We start from the raw sequence: 13,580 nt of genomic DNA on the forward strand, positions 1-13,580 counted from the left end.
GTTGCAGGCGGCACTTGCACGTACTCAGCAAGCTGCAGGGAAGAAATCAGGTAATTGACTGTGGGCACTCCAGCTCAAGCTGTTGGTCAAAGTGTGAATTTCAAGCCAGAGGCATGACAGTTGCTGGCAGCCAGGTCACAGCAGTGGCCGACTCCTCGGTGGGCAATAGTGGGCACCATCGCTGCCTCTGTCCCCCGAGCTGCCCCCAAGTGGGAGCATGTTGATCCCATGGCAGTTGAGGTTCTTTTGTGCATCGCTAGAGCCTTGTCAGCCCTGTTCAGCCCCGGTGACTACCCCAGGCTGCTCCTTTCTGACTTTCTTCTGATCCTTTTAAAACTTAGTTCCCTTTTTGCCACCCTCACTCCCACACAGCTATCGCGTAAAGGTGGGTTTTACCCGAGCCCTTCATTCTGAACCAAGTTTGAGCAACAACTTCTATTAGAAAGAAAGATCCCAACCAACATATTGCCTATTCTGCAGGGGAAGTTTCATCATCTCCCTCAAAGTGAGGATGGTAGTTACCGAGAGCTTTACTGCCCAGAGCTGCTAGTGAGCCACCTGTAGAGCCAGGGGCGGAACCAGGTCTGCTGACTTGCAAAGCTCTGTGCTGCCTTAAGAGCTTGTTGACAAAGTAGAAAGTGCTGTTTAGCAGTTCCAAAAAGCCCTTTGTGGTCCAGCCTCAACTCACTCTGTTCTGACTTGTTCAGGAGAAGCCGAGAGCCTTGCTGATCGTTTATGTTCATCGCGCGAGAGGGAATTGGAGCTGGAACGCACTTTGGCCTACGTCTCTCTGCAGGAAAAACAGGCAGAGAAGGTAAGAGTCACCTCTGCTTATGCTTCACCAGCAGCTCTGCCTTTGGCTATTTGCTTGTCAGTACGCTAATGCAAAGTCTGTAGTCCCTGCTCGGAGAAGAGGCAGAAATGAACATTCTGAATTGTTAATTAACCTTGTAAAGCCCTGTGTTCTCCATGGTCAAGGCAAACTTCATTCAGGTTTCTGTGACCACTAATCATGTGGTCCAGTTGCTGTCTTCAGATCCGGCACCTTACTTCATTAGTCTTGCCAGCTCCACGCAACAGAAGCGCCACCGAGACCTTGTCTCAGGAGGGTCTCCATCAGGCAGACACTTCAGTATTGATATTCATCCAGAAGTCTGCAGAAAGGACCTCACGTTCAGTTAGTAGCATCGCGTTTGAAAAGGCTGAGCAGATTTATTCCTGGCAAATTCAGGAGGTTCTAAGCAACCTGTCGTGAAGGATTTTGCCAAAGTTCTGATGCTTTCCAGTTCAGCTGATGTGCTAAAGGTGAAGTATTTTGCTGAAGTCTGCAGCTGAATCAGTTATTTCTTTTATTCTGCAGCGTAATGAAGAGTTAATGAAGCAGCAAAAACACCTGAAAGAGGAGCTGTGCAAACAAAGGTAAGTCCATCTGCTGCTTGTTACTTCATAGTAAAACTGCTCTTCCCGGTAGAGCCACAACACATCACAAGGGGCATGCACCACAGGTGGTGACTTGGGAGGTTGGATATTCAGCTTAAAAAAAGTGACTGGATGTGATGTTTCTGTGATTCTAAGTGTCATGACTAGCTGGATTGTAAATTTATGACATGTACTTGCCCAGACCCGTAGTACATACAGTGATGCTGCTTTAATTTTGGTTTGTTTCAGGAAAAGCAGTGAGGAAATGAAGCTGCAGAATTCACAGCTGTCACAGAAGATTCACTGCCTGGTTTCCGAGGACTCAGCCTTGCAGTTATATATAAAGGATTTGCGTAAGAAACTGGAAATGGCTGAACGGAGGATCCAACAGGTGCCCATACTGCTTCCAGGCTGTGAGGGTAGATCACACTGACCGTTGTAAGACTGTGCTTCTGAGAGTGGGGGCAAGGCTTAACTCTTGTTCTGAAAGGAAGGCACAAAACCCCATCAAGGCATCCTCTTGGTCAAAGGCCTTCAGCGAGGCCTCTGAGGAACAGAAGGTCTGTTTGAAGGAGCTGGAGCAGGAGGCTGAAAGCTGTTGTGACGCTGGTCTGCGAAAAGAATGTTCTGCAATATGAGAGGGTGACTGAACATACAGCGCGTGACAATACGAAGACTTTTCCTGCTTTGTATCTGTTTGGCATTTTGGTTACGCAGCTGTCTCGTGGTCTCACTGAGAAGCCAGTTGAATAGGGGTGGTGTTTGTACCCACCCTTGCAGAAGGTGAATTGGACAATGGTAACTTGAAGGTCAGCTGGGGAAAGTTAAGAGAAGCAGCCAGTTAGGAAGGGAATTCAGGAAGCCAGCTGTTAGCAGTTCAGAGAGCAAGCCGGTGTGAACCTGAGCCTGTGAGGGAAGAAACTGCTCTTTTGTTTATTTTTGGGTTTGTTTTTTTTTTCCTCCCCAGTCAGTGGCTTAAGTTACCCTTGAAATAAAGGCAGCTGCTCCTCTTCTGGGAAAAGTACTGTGTGCCAACTGACATGCTCCAGACATTGGCTTTAAATTCCTGACGTGTTTGACAACTTTTAAAATCACAAGCTTTTATACCATCTGATCTGGCTGTGTAATACAGACTCTGGAAATGCACAAAGTTTCTGAGCCAGATTTTTAGATTAAGAAAATAGGTTTTAATCTAACAGATAGTAAATACAAAATTGGTAGGGAGGAGCTGTCTAGCTCAGCCTGTTTTACAGGGCTAAAATCTAAGCTTTTTGATTTTAATCTCCTTCCCCCCTCCTCTTTTTTTTTTTTTTTTTTTTTTTTTTTTTTTAATTGAACATCACCGTGAGTTGGAGCACTTTAAGGTTGCAACATGGATCATGTGGCAGGTTGCTATCAGGGGAAAGGCTATGCAGAAGTGGCGTGTTAACGTTTTGCCATGACTTTTTGATTTTTCTTGGCAGTTGTCAAATCAGGCAGGGAGTCTGGATGCAAAGCAGCAGTTGCAGGTGGCACTGGAGGAGAAGGGCAGGCCTGGAAACCCGGGTTGCTCAGGACTTGTACGAAATGACATCCAGATCTTCATGTCTGTAAAGAAACTTGTGTGGCAGAAGAATGCAGCCTGAGCTTTGCGTTAACACTGGTTTCTTCAGGCTTTATCCCTGAAGCAGTCACTGCCAAATGTATTTAGCCAATATGATTTTCTTTGTGTTTTGTTTTGTTTTGAACAGCTCTCAGGGTCAGTTCCCCGGCTCCAGGCAGAAAGACATCAGTATGCAGAGAAACGGAAGGAGGTGCGGAGAATGTGGCAGCAGTAGGTGCAGCAGTTCTCTGAGCAGGTAACACCAGGGGCAGCGTCACAGCTGCTCTAGACAAACACAGGCAGGAGTGAATGCACCATGAACGTTGTTTTAACTTTTATGGTGTGGCCTTGCAGGTCCATGCAATGGCAGACGAGGAGGAGGAGCACATTGCCTGAGGAGACGATGACGTGGACTCCCGAGTTCAACCAGAAGACCTTTTATTAGTCCAGAACCCACGCTTATAATATCCTCGTTTGCTGTTCACACGCCCCATACTAAATTATCATTGGTTAATCAATACTGTTCACACACGTCTTGGCTACATATAATTGGTTAATTACTAAGCTGCAAATGCACTGAACTTCTTGCCTTTTTTTCTCTCTTCTTTCTTATCTCTGTGGGTTTCATGTTCTCAGCCAGCCGCCGAGATGTGGCATCGCGCATCCGCCCTGGCCTTGCTTCATATCCCGTCTTCCTTCCGGGCGTTCAGCCAACCTTATCGTACTTTCTCTCTTCTTTAGCCTTCAAGGCCCTTCACAGGCATCGTGGCCTCCAGCACTGGCCATAAAGCTCTCTACACTTCCCCCGTCTTTATTTTGAGCAGAAACAACATTAGAGGTTAAACTACTTTTGAATCATGGGTCTTGTACAGTTCAGCATACAGGGAATAATGGTCAGTATAACTACAATTAGCAATAACAATATTCCTCCGCGTGTTGTAAACTCCTGCAACCGTCTGGTGGTTCCCCGAGACTTGAAAAGATTCCGCAACCCATCTCCCAAAAGTTCATGCCGTAAGCCCTGTGACATGTCCTTCAATTTTTGTAACTGACTGTGAATCGACGCGGAACGGCCCGGAAGGTTCATACAACACATTCCTTAGCGCTGTGCACTATAGGCTACTGCAGAGGAACGAAGCTGGGTTAATGAGCATTGATAACAGACAGCTGTGGGCTGGCTTCAGGGGCGGTGGGTTGGCTGGTGTAGACAAGGTGCAGCTGTGGCTGGTTCTGTGAAGCAGTTGGGCAGCCGAGGAAGAAGCAGAGAGGGTGAGCGTGCCCTGGATGAGGCGAGACTAGAAGGCAGCAGAGGGACTGCCCTGGAGAGTGTGATGGTAAAAGACCTGGTTGCAGCTGGCTCCTTTGGAGAGTGCTGCGACAGGCTACTCTCTGCTGGTCACTTGCCTTCCACAGGTGAGATCACATCCCTCCTTTCTTTGTGTCTCATGCTGGTTTCTTCTCGTGCTCCCTCAAAGTTATTTGACTCTTTGCTGCAGGTTCTCAGCTGCACATTACCAATGTCAAAACAACCCACTGTCTCTGTTCTCTACAATTCACCCCTGTTTGTGGTTTTTGGTTTTGTTTCTTTGTTGGTTTTTATTTTGTAAAAGGTTGCTTTACCATGTTATGGAGTTGTCTGCGGCGAATGAAGAGACGGGACGCAGCTTGATGCAAGCAAGTTGTCCATTTATTAGTGATTTTCTTACAATTATAGACGTTTCTACCTTCTACATATTACACACTGATTGGTTAAATCTTAAGCGTAAAAAACACTGATTGGTTGGTATTTAAGGCACACCGTTAGAACAATAGGAACTTATTAGTTTACCTTGCCATAGCAACAGTTTCTATTCCAAAGTTAGGGAGTTTCTTTCTACGCAGCTTTCTTGATTAACAACGTTACATATCGGCGCTATCCGTTCCCTTATCTGGCTACTTGTTTCTCTGTCGGTCTGGTTGCCTCCTCAACTGTAACGGCTCAGGGGTCCGCAGTTACCTTGTTCCTTTGTTCCCAGGGCTTGTGCCCTACAAGTTCTAACAAGTCTCTATTCATCAGGCTATCAGTACTTGGACTCTTGTCCTTGAGGCCTTGTCCTACAGTTGTCATCCCTTTTACTTTTGTTTTCTTTCTCACTACTTAATTACCAATTTTGGCCTTATTTTATGTGTACGTTTGTACATTTCAGTCGGGTTCACAAAATGTTAAACTTGTTATCGGTGCATTTCATGCAGAGGTCAACATACAGGTTTATGGTTATTTATAAGAACGTGCAATAAGCTATGGAAGTTTTATGAAAATATTTTTCAGGAACTTCTAATCAAATAAGTGAGCATGAGAAATTGTGTTTAACTTGTAAATTCTATATATAAGCTGTTAAGGAACATTTTCTATGCTAACGTGAAAAGATAAAACCTACTTAAAAGCTCTTGAAATCTTGCCCTTGGGCGAGTGTTCCGCTGTGCCTCCATTCTAAGGCATGGAAGTGGAAATTGTGTAGAGCAAAGTTTTACTTTAAATAACCGCTCAACTGTTACTGCTGCTTTTCAAAGAACCTGAAAGCATAGAGTGAAGACTTGGAACTAAACAAACAGCTGAATGGACACCTCTAGATTGTTACTGGAATTAAATGCAGAAGTTAACTATAAAAGTTTCTCAAAATGTTCTGGTTGCTTTGTGTTGGTTGTTTACATAGAGATAGATAGATAAAACTATACACAAACAGGGAAATAAAAAAATGCTTGCAAAAATAGGGAAAGATAGTAGTATACGGTATTTATAGCTTAGGCACCTTTTTAAAAAAAAAAAAAAATGTAGATAAACTATTACCTGAACATGCAGTACATCCACAACTCTGAATTCATACCGGTTTTGTAGTGTGATATAGTCCTGTATGAACCATAAATCAACTACATGTTAAATCACTCTTCTCCATCGCTGTTGTCACGATCTTTGAGCTTCGTAGCAATGCCTAGGTCACAATCCTTTAGCTTAGGGAACTTCACCAGGTGAAAATGCAAGCATCTATTTCTAACACAAATTTGCAGAATGCAGTTTAGCCACAAGAGACTTGAGGGAGAGATATTGTGTTGTATGGTGTATAACCTATGAGAAGTGAGAAAATGGTGTTCCTGAAAGAAAACACTTCACTAGATCGTTACTTTGGAAGGGGTTTTGCACCTGCTATACTGCAAGAATACCCTAAGCAGTGATGTATCTTTGTGGACTTTGAGATATCTGTGTGATTAGGTTTAAACTTAACACGCAAACTGATTTCAAGTATCACTCTAGGCACAAGTGTGGGAAAGAGCATGCTGTCAGGACACAATCTTTCTCGCTTACAAGGTATCAAATGGTATGTTACTTGAGTTAAAGTCTAACTTGTACGACAACTTCATTTTCACCAAAGGAGTTGCAGTTAAGTACGCAAACTACTGCAGCTCAACTGAAGCTTCACCGCTGCAACGGAGTACAGAATGCTTTTCCCACCGACCTTAAAGGTTGTGGTGGTGGGGATGAAGGTGTGACGGATACTTGACTTCTAACCCAAAACAAATTGTCAGCTGTGTTAAATTCACCTGTACACAAAGAACACGTTATTCCTTCTGAGGCAACAGCTGAGGATTTGAACAGTCTCTTTTCACCTTGAGCTGTTCCCAGTTTAGAGGTTATGAAAAAAAAGAAATAACTCAAAAGGTATTCTGTCAATATGCTGATGCAGTTGCATGCTAAATTCTGGTCACACTGAAACAGAGTTATGTTCTAGCATTCATATATAGGTAGCACTCCATTACAACTTATGAACAAAATTCAGAAGTTCATCTTATCTCACGTTTCTTGGAATTCGATTAGGTTGCAGTCTTATTAAAGTCACCTTTTTTTTTTCTTTTTTTTTTTTTTTTTTTTTTTTTTTAATGCAACCAGAGACACTTGACCGTAACAGAGAAGCCCGTATCGACATCTCTGAGCCCGGACACAAACCGCAGCTGCACGTACCACCAGGCTCAGGGCAGAGCTCATTCACGCAGTTACATAGCTATGTACTGCTACACGCGTGCAGACACCTATTTGTCACTAGATAACCGTGTTCGTCTTTCCTCCTTTCTTTCACAATACCTAGCTGTTCTCTCATCTCTTGTTAGGTCAGCCATTCCCCATTTTCCTCTCCTGTATATCTCTTCAGACATTCTCTATCCTCCTCTTTTTTGCTTGTGAATTGCGACAAGGCAAAGGTTGTGTGTAGCTGGGTGCCCGTGACCTGATTTATGTCACAATCAGCTAAACGCTGAGTACAGGACAAAAAGGCGTGGGAGACAGAAGGCAAACATCAATACGGGGGTTAAGGCGATTATAATAAATCCTGGACTACTTTTGATCCACGGCCCAAAGTTTCCCAGCCGTGAGAAGAGACCAAAGGCCTCCCACCCCTGGCTCTGCTGCAGGTCTTTGGTTTAAGTTTTGTATGCTTTTGTGGATTGATTCAGAGCGGTCACTCAGACTGACGTAACACATCCTATCAAAGTCTTCACACCCTTGTCCCTGCACTAATAATAAAGATCAATAGCAACTCGGTTCTGTAGCAACATACGACGGACAGAATCGACACCTGTTAATAATAGTAAGCCAGGGAAAAAAAAGAAAGAAATAGTATTGTAGTATTACTTTCTTTAGCAAGCTAGCAGCCTTATTTACGAAGCACGTGAAGAGCGTGCACTGTTCTTACAGAAGAGATTAGAGAAGCAAAAATGTGTTACGCTGCATTCCAGAACTCAACCTGAGAGTTACAGTCTGCTGTGAGTTCTGGGTTATAACCATTTGACACATGTTGGGGTTGCGACTGTGCAGGGGCTGCGATGCCCGTTTGCAATTCTCATTGGCATTATCACAGCTAGTTGTTTTAAAAGCAACCCTTGAGCTTCCTCCTGCTCGACTTGTTGTTGCAAAATATTCTGAAGCCGATCAATAAAGTTAGTCTATGACTCTCTAGGAGCCTGCAAGACTGTGGCGAAGGACGCACTAGAGGCTCGCCCAGACTCCCGTATCCCCCTGCCCGGACTGCCTTCATAGCCATCTCCTCCATCTGCAAATAGCCGTCCCTGGGATACCTTGCCTGAGTCACAGGATCGGACGGCACAATTATTTTCTCCAGCCAGCGGCTCACAGTTCACAGCAATTCCCCGATTAAGCTTTTCAATCGAGGCCACTACACATAGCTCGCAAAAATCAGATAACCACATCATGCACTGCGTCGGAGTTCGTACCACACAAAGCAATGACTTCCAATAATCACGTGGTGTGAGTGGATAAGGCTCTGCCATCACTTCAAGAAGGGACACAGCAAAAGGACTATGAATCCCCCCTTCCCGCACGGCTTTGCTTAACCCTTTAACAGCCTCGTATTGCACAGGCTGCCACTCTGCAGGTTGATTTGGCTGACAAAATACTGAACGTGCCATGGCGGCTCCCAAATGCCCTCGCTTAAGCGCTTCCCGCTTGCATTGCTGCCACCGATCCCTCAGACCCCCTTTCACCCTCCCCGAACATACAGCCAGTGCATCAGGGGGAGGAGGAAAAAGGTCTAGCTCCTCTTCCGGGTCTATAGGACCTGGGTCAAAAGGTTTATCAGTGTCAATGGAATCATTGTCCGAGTTGTCCTGTTCCCGCGCTCGGTCCTGTGCTGTGAGGGTCGCTGCAATCAGTGACAGGAGCTTTGGCGGCACAGGAGGTGTGGACGGAGTCGCCATCGCTGACGGTGTGTTGAGAAGAGCCGCGCTGTCGGCGGGATTTACAGCCTCCCCTGGTTTAGCACCGTTAGTAGAATCAGCCCACACTTGGCGGAAGAGGAGTCAGAATTTGCCACCAAGGCGCTAAACACATTCCTGCCACGGAGTCCCCCTCCACGGCAGCATCATACAATCGCCTGCCGACCGCTTGCCAGGCAGGAATTTGCAAAGTGCCATCAGGTGGAAAGTCCAGCACTTTGTCACGGATCCATTCTAGCAGAGTCACTAGCTGCGGACCCATCATCACATTCTCTAACCAAGTTTGTGTAAAAGGAGAATATAGTGCATTTCGCGTGACAGTTTTCCGTAGTTCCTTAATCATTTCCCAGTGAAATGCCTGATATTGGCCCGGGTGCCTATCTTGTAATATCACGGGAAACGCGTGCGCTCCCTCTTTCATACTTTCCAAGTGCACTCTCCTCCAGCCCTCTGTAACGCGTCTGCCGATATCATTTTCATCATCGCTGCTGCTCCCCTTATTACCGCTCTGCCGCACCACTCGCTTCTTCCTTACTTTTGACTGTTCCTTTTTTAGCCGCAAAAACAAAATGTGCCGCTCCAATTCCTCCAGGCTGTAGCCTCTGTAGCAGTAAAGGTAATTCGGCACCTACCCATTACTGGGTAGCGCTGCCACACCGTCACCATTAAGAGTCCTCAGAAAACATCTGAGTAATAGATGTTACAGTTGTCTCAGAACAGAGGTTAAGAATTTGCTCCCAGGTTCACGCACTGGTTTATAGGCTCTTAAATAAGTGGATTACTGAGAAATGTGACAGCTGCTTTATTCAGACAGGACAGTTCAATACAACTTCACATTTTGCCATTTACCACAGAAATGATACAGAACCTCTAGATACCAGAGCAGTTAAGTACAAAAATGCAGAATACCCAGACTCACCCAGAGGTGATCATAAAACAAAACCAACCCCCAAGCCACCACAAATTCAGCCTTCTTCCCTTGCTGCTTCCGAGGGTTTTTTCTTTTCTTTCAAAGCAGCTATGACATTGCACGTTTGCATGCCCTCGCTTCCTCTATTATTCAGTAACCAAACAGCCCCTGGATGCTGGAGAGAAGCAAGGTCTCCACGGGAAGAGTCTTCACATCAACCTGAATTACGGCCTTTCCAACAAACGGAAAAAAAAATAAAATACTGTCCCATCAGACAGGAGACAAAATTATCCAAAGTCCTACATCCCTTTCCCACAAGCAGGACACAGCTGACAGATTCAACAGCTTTCACGTTGTAAAGCTGCTCGGAAATAAGGCTGTTCATGCACGCGCTGTTGCAATTCCACACACACGCGTCTGAGGCCACCTTCTGTCAGTTCTGAACCAATACCACACCAAACCGTCACGGCCCAGTAAGTGTCAGCTTTGCAGGGCGGGGCAATCTTCAGGTTCAATACTGGAACCTAAGCTCCAGAACTGGAGCTAAGCTCCAGATCGGATGTATTCAGGGTAGAGCTGCTTTGTAGTAACCCCTCAGATAACAGCTGGAAAAGAAAGACCGCTATTTTCATTACAGAAGTATCAGACGAGTCAGAAAAGTTGTGTTTTCCTCCCAGTAGCCCCTAACTATCTCACAGAACCTCCCATAGCTAAGGAACCAACCTAAGGTTTTGCAGCTGTGCTCTCTGCTTGTCTCAACACTCTTTTAAAGTATATGAAGAGCAAAACTGACAAAAATTGGTAAGACTGAACAAATTTTGGCAGTACATAACACAGACTAAAACAGCAGTAAATGACAATTCTTTCGCATGTTCGGTTCTAAACACATCCTGCGAAAATAACGACAGAAGTGTTTGTGCCTGCACAAGTGGCTGGGCAATGAAAGCCCTAGAATTCAAGAATCTTTAAAACAAGCTCTGCCTTCGTGGCGTAGTACCTTCTCTCTCTCTGCCTACACGAAAACATTGACTGAGTTGTTCATCAACAGTTTTCTCCTTCCTTACCCCGTTTGCCCAGCAGCATCTGTCCAGCATCTTTAATATCATTGTACTCATGGAGCGAGCAGAGAAATGTGCTGCTCCAATTCCTCCAGGCTGTAGCCTCTGTAGCAATAAAAGCAGAAAAGGTCAAAAATGCCGCGCAGCGAGTGTTGCCCCTACTGACCCAGCACAGCAAGGAGATTTGAGACGCTCAAGCCTGGCACTATCTAAAGCAGAATCCGAAGGCAGCAAGTACAGTTGCTGCAAGTCATAAACACGAAAGCTACAAATGAGTAGACCCTCATTTTGAGTGGGGTTTTTTTTTGCCACATCGACTTACAAAAAAACCCCAACCCACCTGAATTCTCAGAATCAAGTAGAAACAGGAATAGGCTGTGGTGAGTTCAGTTTGTATCTGTATCTCTAATCTGTAGCTAGTGAAAAAAAAATGCGTGGTGGTAAAGCAAAAAAGCTTTGGGAACAGCCTTTGTTGCTCTGCCGTTTCCATTCTCTGTACTACACGTGACCTTAGAAAATAACACTCCTTTGCAACAAATAACCCACAGAGATACCCTCTCTTTAAAAACCAAGCAGCAACTTTACCTCAAAAGAGCTGCTAATAAGCAGCTGCCACAGTAGGTCATAAGAAACCACAGTTAAAGCAGTTGCGCTACCTTGTAAGCGGCACCCGTCTCTTTCCAGGCCCTTCGCTTGCCTGGGAAACACCTCTGCTTCTTGAACACAAACGTTTAACCCACTTGCTTCAGACAGGAAATAAATAAACCCTTGATCAGGATGGAAGAAACAAGGAAACCGTTTCATCCGGGGCTAAACCGGGCAGGTCATACAAGCCACAATCTCCATTTTAATTCTCACATGAGCAAGGCCTTCTGGTAGCATGATGTGTCATAGCATCACGACGGTTAAAACCGTTCATTCCCAGTTTACAGGTAATTGCCTCAGCAACACCTGGGGTAAAGTTAAAATCCTCCTATCCGAGCTCCTAGTAAAACCTGGGTTTGCTTTACCAAATAAAGTGGAAAGAGTTCTCTCTTAACGGGTCCCATAAATCAAGACAACGCTGTAATCAACGTTGCACAGCGCCACGATAAAAACGGTGGCGTAAGAGGACGGCTTTTAGCTCTAAGCCCTAGACCGCTGGGTTTTTTTGAAACAAAAATAATTGAGGCATCACAGCGGCCACTGAGCTCGCCAAGGACGTACTCGGACAATAATTGTGCAGTTTCCTGGTCTAGAGCAAGGTCTTTCTGTTTCAGCTCTTCGATTTCATACTGCAGGGCTTCTTGGCTCGTTCCGGACGCGGGACGGGGCATCTGTAGAGCACAGGAGACATTTCACGCTACCTCAGCCCAGGGGAAGATGCTGCGGTGCTGGGGGGCGCTAATCAGAAATGGAGAAAAGAGGAGGAAAAAAAGGAAAGGAAAAAACACCGTGTCTCCTGGGCAGGGAGGGGGGAAGCTCAGGTAAAAGACTGATGGGTTTCTGTAACGTTGCCCCGCCCCCCATCATATTCTACGGCGTTTTGTAGATTTACAGCGTCAGGTGACAATAAGACCGTAACCCCCACAATTTCGGTGTTCAGAGGCGCTGCCAGGACGAGGCAGCGCCGGGGGGCGAGGCCGGCAGCTCCCCCCCAAGAAAACACACCCCGGCCCGTGCCGGGCCGTGCCGTGCCGTGCCGGGCCGTGCCGTGCCGTGCCGGGCCGGGCCGGGCACTGCCGTGCCGTGCCGTGCCGTGCCGTGCCGGGCCCTGCCGAGCCGTGCCGAGCCGTGCCGGGCCCTGCCGTGCCGGGCCATAGACGGCGGCCGGGGCAGCCCTGGAGCAGGGCCCGCTCCCCCCAGCCCGCGCAGGGCCTCACCGCGGACCTGCAGCCGGCCGCGCCGCTCCGCCGGCCGCCACCGGAGGCCCTGGCAGAGCAGGGGGGCGCCGCGTCAGGGGCCGGGCCGCGCCGCCTCAGCGCAGGCACGGCCCGCGGCGGGGGCGGGGCAGCGGGGGGTACCGAAATCTCGGAATGAAAAACTTCCCGACACCGATGTGAGGGAGAGAAGCAGACACTTCTTTATGGACGGCCGGGTGCGTGAGTGAGTCCTCTCCCGATCAACGCACACCGAGCTTCGACACCGTACACCTCATCCAGGACTGAGTCATGCATCTGCAGTAAGTATTCATGCATGAACATACTATTTCCCCAAAATCATTAACAGACTCTCGCTTCGTATGTTAATCAGCTTCTCAGTCCTTCGCGCCTGCGCAAATCCTTCCAAGAATTGTGGGCAGGGGTCTGCGGGACGTGGGCAGTGGTCTCTGGGAGGAAGGCCGTAGGTCTTCCTCACGGGGTACTTTTCACCTTTTGCCTGGTATGTGATGGTCTTGCAAGTCTGCAGTGTTCTCATCGGCCCGAGCTAATGGATGTCCCTGTCGACCATCTGGTCCTTCGGCTTGTTTCTTTTACTCGCTCCCTCTAGATAACTTATAAACAGGCCCCTTGTCAGAGAAAGTTAGAGAAACGGACTCCTTCTTTCGCTAGCTCTTTCATTAATCATTTCTTTCAAACTATGGTTCCATGACCTGATTACTAGACCGACATTCTTTGCGTAAATATATTTACCCGTAACTGATTGTCCCCATTCCATACCATTTCTTTATACCGCTATTATTAAAGTTCACGATTTCTTGGCAGGTAGCTACGAGTTGTTTCATTCGGTTGCTCTCAGTCCTTGGCCTTGGTACAGGGCTGTACGGAGGATTCCATAGCAGCTTTTGTTGTGCAACTGCTAGTTCCACTGAAATATATTTCTTATTCCTCTATAGTTCTGTGGAAATGATTTTATAAAATCAAATAAGGTT

At 46.6% G+C, this 13,580-nt stretch overlaps 1 long non-coding RNA gene across 1 annotated transcript; it reads left to right on the plus strand.

Annotated features, from left to right (window-relative positions):
• Positions 1-1,701: 1,701 nt before the first annotated feature.
• Positions 1,702-9,931, plus strand: LOC308069083. The gene is made up of 2 exons (XR_013930279.1): positions 1,702-1,810; positions 2,883-9,931. It is a non-coding gene; the product is annotated as an uncharacterized lncRNA (long non-coding RNA).
• Positions 9,932-13,580: the final 3,649 nt, after the last annotated feature.

This window comes from Falco punctatus, assembly GCF_963210335.1.
Source record: "Falco punctatus genome assembly, chromosome: 9".
In the NCBI taxonomy this organism is placed as follows: Eukaryota; Metazoa; Chordata; class Aves; order Falconiformes; family Falconidae; genus Falco; species Falco punctatus.